Here is a 6,735-nt window from a genome sequence, read left to right on the forward strand (position 1 = left end):
ATGTAAATCATAACAATGAGGAGATTAGAGAGACAGTGTGACAGTCAGTCAAGAAAAGGTATTGCTGCATTAGGGCAACAGATAGTCCAGAATCCTGGCTTCATGTCATCTTGTGTTAAAAATGGTTTGGCTGCTAGTGTGATTTTAGCATCTTAATGGAAATCATTCCAGCAGGTCTCTTCAGATTCCTTCGATTGCATGGTTGATGGTACAGTATTTTTTTCAATAATCACCCAACTATTTTCACCCCAGTTGACAACAGTCGCTAGCAAGACATCATTTTCCTGACATAGACGGACTCACAATGTTGCAAGGGCCAGTCATTTCCAGCACCTCAACTGCAACAATCTGCACTGAGCCATAAAACTTTTTGATGCCATCATGCTACCTAACATCCACTTTTATGTATCATCTATGACAAGGTATGGAAAGAAGGGAGGGGGTTCCCTGTAGGGGGTGTGTGAAATTTCTTAAGGGGAGATACAGCATGATCAGCTGCTGGGTATCAGGCTCATCTATCTAATTAAAAATGTTGAACTACGTTACTATTTTTATGTGTGTGTATTCACATTTCTATATAGACTAAGGTTTTCACATTCCACAGACTTATTTTCCTACATGTGGTGAAATGTTTTTTGTTTTTTTTGTTTTTTTCCATACGAACATAATGAAAATTTCCATGTGTTGGGAGGCCCAGCTAATTGCAAGGATGAAAAGTGGAGCCTGACGTAAGAAGTTTGCTCACACCTGTTCTATGTCATGCCTTTCCAGGTGGACTTAGAAAGTTTCATAGTAACAGAGAGGTAGCTGTATTAGCCTGTACTTCAACAAAACAAAGCAGTAGAAATGTAGCACTTGAAAGACTAACAAAATGATTTATTCGGTGATGATCTTTCATGGGACAGACCCAATTCATTGGATCTGATTATGTTGACCTGTCCCACAAAAGCGCATCACCGAATAAATCATTTTGTTATTCTTTAAAGCGCTACATTTCTGCTGCTTAGTTGTGTTAGAAAGTTTCAGTTTCTCTTGATTAATAGTAGCTCCAATAATAAATAAAAATCCCCTACCCACAAAAATTTCCTCAATTGCCAAATGTTGTGAAGGATCAAAATAAATCATCAGTCATTCCCAGAACTTTACCACTTGTTCCTTTTGTGACTCTGCTGGCTGAAGAAGTAGCTATACTTTTGTGGCTTGTATTCCGTTACTGGTTTTGAATATATAAAGCTACACACTTGTGTTGCTCAGTTCCTTTACTTTATTTATTTCCTGGAAGTGTTTTCAGTTTTACGTTGCTACTTTGTTGCAGGAAAAACTCTGGACCCACACACACATATCCAATGGGACCATTCCCATGAATAATCTTCACTGCAGTGAGTTTGTAGGATTCGTCTCTTAGATTGCAAGCTCTTCAGATGGGTGAGCACAGCTTCTTAGCCCACTATAACGTACGCTCATATTGCTATATTGGTAAGAGTAGGCAAGGAATTATAAATGTTAATTAATAAAATTATAATAATAGTAAATATTGTGCAATGAAAGCTGCTGCTGGATGTATTTTCTCTGAGTCTTGTAGATGTATCTGTTAATGTCAATGAGAGTTTCGGACAGCATAAGAGAAACAAGGTGGCAGAAAGATGGTCAGTGCCAGCACCCCTCTTGATCCAGAACTGTGAAGGGGAAACTTGCCCATGCTATGGAGAAAGTAGGTCCCAGAGGGTAGAATTTGTAAAATGTGAGGTAATGCACTCAAGCCCATGCATTGCCCTTCCTTGGCTGAATGAAGCAAGTCCTTCACTCCCTAGCCCTATCTACGGAAACAGGCCAGGGAAAAAGCCCCATTGGGCTACTCCCGTATCATATTGGTGGGGAATCCCTTCCTCTTGTCCTTCCTTTCCTGTGATGCTCATTGTCTACACTGGACATTCAGGGCTGGCTTTGGGGGTTCAGATATTAGCTATAATGCTGGCAGGAGGTCCTCAATTCATATGTCTTCTCCAGAAACATATCTGAACTTCAGAAAGTCCAGAGAAGGAGCGACGAAATTAATACTAGTCTGATAAGGTTAATGCATGAAAAAAGGGGAGGGAAATATGAAAGGGAAAATAATGGCACAAGGGGACATAGATGAGGTATAAGAAATTATGAGGGACGAATGAAAAGAGATGCTCAGTATAATGTAATAAAATAAAATCTGAGAAGGAATGAAGACTCAAAGAAAGTGAAAGGTGGTACCATTTACCAGAGACAAAAGTGACCACTTTGTTACCCAGCTTCTAAGTCAACTGTGAAATTCACTGATTGCTAAACATCATTGAAACTCTGACCTTCTCTGCACTGGAAAATTTTATCAAAACATTCTCTTGTTCGGGTATATATGGCTCTCTGCCTCACATAGCTATTGTCATCATTGTCACATAACCTGGAAGAGCTGGAAAGATGACAACACCACCCATGCAGTTGAACCACTATTAATATTAGTGGGACTTTTTTCTTCCCTTAAACAAAGCCAAAGCGAGATAATGTGGCTGCATTTCAAAAAAAGGTCTGGATAAATTCTTCACAGCTGCAAATACTACTGCCACTCTTACAAAGATATTCTATCATCTGATCACCTCTAGTGGCCTGGAAAACAATTTTTTATACTTATACAACCTTGTACAATTTGATTAGGTCCACTCGCTTTCACTCCTAAAATCATCAGGTACTAGGCAACCCAGAGATATTGACTGGATTTCATACAGCTCCACTTAATTTCTTTTGTTTATGTATTTAAATGCCTTATCATTAACTGAAAAGACTAGTTCTCTGACATGAAACATTTAAAATTTTTCTTTAATATTCATCAGTATATAAGCATTTAAATTCACAATGCTACAATTATCTTTCAGATACTCATAATTATCATCCTAATAAATTTGTAATTAGCAAGCTATCTAGTTCAGAATAAACTTTCAGTTCTACCATTGAAATTACCATTGTAACTAACAGCAGATTTGATCTAGATGTACATTAACAGGACTTTTTTTTACAGAGTAATACACTCTTTTGTTTTGGTCACTTAGGCTACATCTACAAGGCAGTGCTATTTAGAAATAAGATATTATTAAAATAGCTATTTTGAAATATTGGATTTTGAAATAACCCATCCACACACAAAATGCATTTCAAAATAGCACCCAGCTATTTCAAAATAGTGTTTCCAGGTCCCTAGTGCTATTTTGAAATAGTGCCATTGGAGTCCATTATGGCTTATTTCGAAGAGCACTATTCTGTGTCTGTGAAATTGCAATTTCAAAATAGGTATTATTCCTCCTGGAATGAGGTTTACAGGAATCAAAATAATTCACCCGCTATTTCAATTTTACTTTGAAATAGCGTGTGCATTGTTTGGACGCCGCCCAAGTTATTTTGATATAACTACTGTACTTTCGGGATAACTGTGCTGTGCAGACACAGCCTTTGGGTGACATTTACTCCTCCTACATAAAACCAGAGCATCTGGATGCTCTCCCACCAGAGGGCAAACCAGCAGTGGGACTAGAGAGGCCAGTATTCTAGAAATAATATGCATTCATTTTTCTGAAAGAAATCTATCAAAATATTTAAACATAAATGAACATAGGTTCTATTTCATTCTTGAAAATGACAAATTGCTATTATTAATCTCTGTGTTTTAAGAAAAATGAGGTGATTCATTCGTTGTCAATCAACATTTTATTTTTCTCCTATTTTTCTTCAGAGCTTAGCGACTCATAGGTGGGAGCTTGAAATTCCAAGATATTTCTGTTTACGGAACTATGTTATGACATGTCTAAAAATCACAGGAGTTTTCTTTTAAGTCCAGACTTGTCTCTTTTTTGCAAAATAATTAAATGAAGATGAGTGAGTTCTATATGCAGCAGACCTGCAAAGTTGCTTTGTTTGCAGACTTTTAAATGCATTTTAAGGTAATTTTAAAACTATTACCTTCTTGTTATACCCGGTTTTGCTTTGTTTGAGAAAAAATTAACATTTCTGTGATCATTTATTTCAGTCTCAGTCATTTGAATAGTCTCAAACACTTTACAGGTCCACATGGAACTGGATAAAGAAGCTGATTTCTTTGAGCCCGTGTGCCTTCTTTCTCTATATTCTTTGCAGTATGTCCACTCAGCTCAACTGAACAGCTTTGTTAGGAACAACGAAATTGACTCAGAGAGGTTACAACCAGGAGTGGTGCTGGGTGGTGCTGCTAGTTATTGTCTTTAACAGGAAGAGAGAGAGGATTAAAACTGCTGTTTACTCTCTCTGGTCAGCAGGAGAGGAGCTGAAATGCTAACAACTATCATGTCCACTAGACCAAGAGTTGTCAACCAAACGAGCAAGACAAGCCAATTTTTTCATATTTGTTAAAAAACTGAGTAATGCAAGAGCCACACTGCATATGAATATAAGAGGGTCCTTAACAAATAACATCAAACCATGCTCAAAACCCAAACTCAGGAGAGGTTTTTCTTTTTTAATTTGCTATTATTTTGTCTGCCCTAGATTTGGAGACAGGCAGCTGCAGCCCTCCAAAAGAATACTTAATTTCATTTTCCATTCCTCCAGTTTCTCTCAAATTCTCCTTCAGCTGTAACTAGCCCAGTAGTGGGGGGGAAAAGAAGTCTACTATAATACTGAGATTTTTATTTTTTAATCTCTTCTTAAAATTGGTAAAAGGGAATGTACACAACTAAATCAAGGGGATAAATCAAAGGGAATGTACACAACTAAAGGGCTCTGGGACAAAGAGGGGATAACAATGCAAGTAGTTGCCTTGGTGGGGTTTGTACCTATGGCTAATGACAGAAGATTTAGTAATGTCCTCACACCAGCTTTACAGGAGTTAGAAAAGGACAGTAACTGTCCTGGGGAGAGGTAATAAGCTCATATCCCCACCACCTCCTTTCTGGCTACTGAGATGGGGTAATTGATAGTGGTGACTGGCCCTGTGGGGAGTAATAAAAAACACGAGTGTCCATTTCTATCACAAGTATGGGGGAAGGGGATAAAAGGGGCTGGTGACTGACCATGCGAGGTTTATAACAGCAGTGTATGCCCCTTGCCTAGAGGCGGAAGATGAGACTACTGAAGGCCCTATGGAGTTTACAACAGCAGTATGTGTCCCATGGCTGTGGCTGGGTGGGTTAGATCATTCTGGTGTCAGGCCTTGTGGGGTTCATAACAGCAGTGTGTGTCCCATGGCTGGGGTAGGGTTAGATGATGCTAGAGATGGGCTGGGTGGAGTTTACAACATAAGAACATAAGAATGGCCATACTGGGTCAGACCAAAGGTCCATCTAGCCCAGTATTCTGTCTGCCGACAGTAGCCAATGCCTGGTGCCCCAGAGGAGGTGAACCGAAGGCAATGATCAAGCGATTTGTCTCCTGCCATCCATCTCCCACCTTCGACAAAAGGCTAGTCACCATACCTTTCCCCTTGCTAATAGCCATCTATGGACCTAACCTCCAAGTATTTATCGAGCTCTTTTTTAAACTCTGTTAGAGTCCTGGCCTTCACAGTGTCCTCTGGTAAGGAGTTCCACAGGTTGACTGTGCACTGTGTGAAGAAAAACTTTCTTTTATTAGTTTTGAACCTGCTACCCATTAATTTCATTTGGTGTCCTCTAGTTCTCATATTATGGGAACAAGTAAACAACTGGGTGTCCCCTGGCTGGGGGTGGAAGCGGGAAGGAAGATGCCAGTCACTGGCCCTGTGGGATTCCTCACAGCTGAATAGCAACAGAGGTAGCAGTGTTAGTCTGTATCCTAACAAAACAAAAAAGCAGTCATGTAGCTCTTTAAAGACCAAAAAATAATTTATTAGGTGATGAGCTTTCACGTTCAGAAGAAGTGGGTCTGTCCATGAAAGCTCTTCACCTAATAAATTATTTTGTTGGTCTTTAAAGTGTTACATGACTGCTTTTTTGTTAACAGCAGATTGTGCTCCATGGCTGTGGGGGGATCCTGTTGACTGACACCTATGGGGTTAATAAGAGCAGGGTGTGTACTATGGCTATGGTGGAAGCCAGAGATAAAAAACAGTGTCCCCCATGCCTGGGAGAGAGGGGCTACTGGCTCTGTGGGGTTGCTAATGGCAGGGAGTGGCCCCTTGTGTGTGTAGGGAGGATGCTGGTGATAGCAGTGTATACTATCTGCTCATGTGGGGAGGAGGAGGAAGGAAGAGGGTGATGGGTGGGGGGATACTGCCAGTGATTAAAGCAGGGTGTGTCCCCTGGCTGGGGGAAGGGGAATGCTGGTGACTCGCCTAATGAAGTTACCAACAGTAGGGCGCACCCCAAACCTGGGGGGGGGCTGCCAGTCACAACAGTGCCTACCCCATGACGTGGGGCGGGGCGGTGCTAGTGATTGGTGCTGCAGGGTTAGCAACAGCAGCGCGTACCCCAGGGCTGCAGGAGACGCCAGTCACACAAGTGTATTCCCTTGGTGCGGGGGGGCCCTGCTGACCGGCCCTAGGGGGTCAGTAACAGCCGGGTGTGCCTCATGCGGGGTCAATGCCAGTCACACCATGGCGGGGGTGGGGCGCTGCTGACTGGCTGCGTGGGGTTAGTAAGGGCCGCGTGCACCCCATGGCTGGGGCGATGCCAAATACTCACACCGCGGCCAGCAGCGGCCGCCAGCGACTGTCACACAAGCCCCCGCGCAGGCGCAGCCCAGCCGCCGCTCAAGCCCCGCCCAGGCCGA

The sequence above is a fragment of the Carettochelys insculpta genome, chromosome 6, assembly GCF_033958435.1.
Source record: "Carettochelys insculpta isolate YL-2023 chromosome 6, ASM3395843v1, whole genome shotgun sequence".
Classification (NCBI taxonomy): domain Eukaryota; kingdom Metazoa; phylum Chordata; order Testudines; family Carettochelyidae; genus Carettochelys; species Carettochelys insculpta.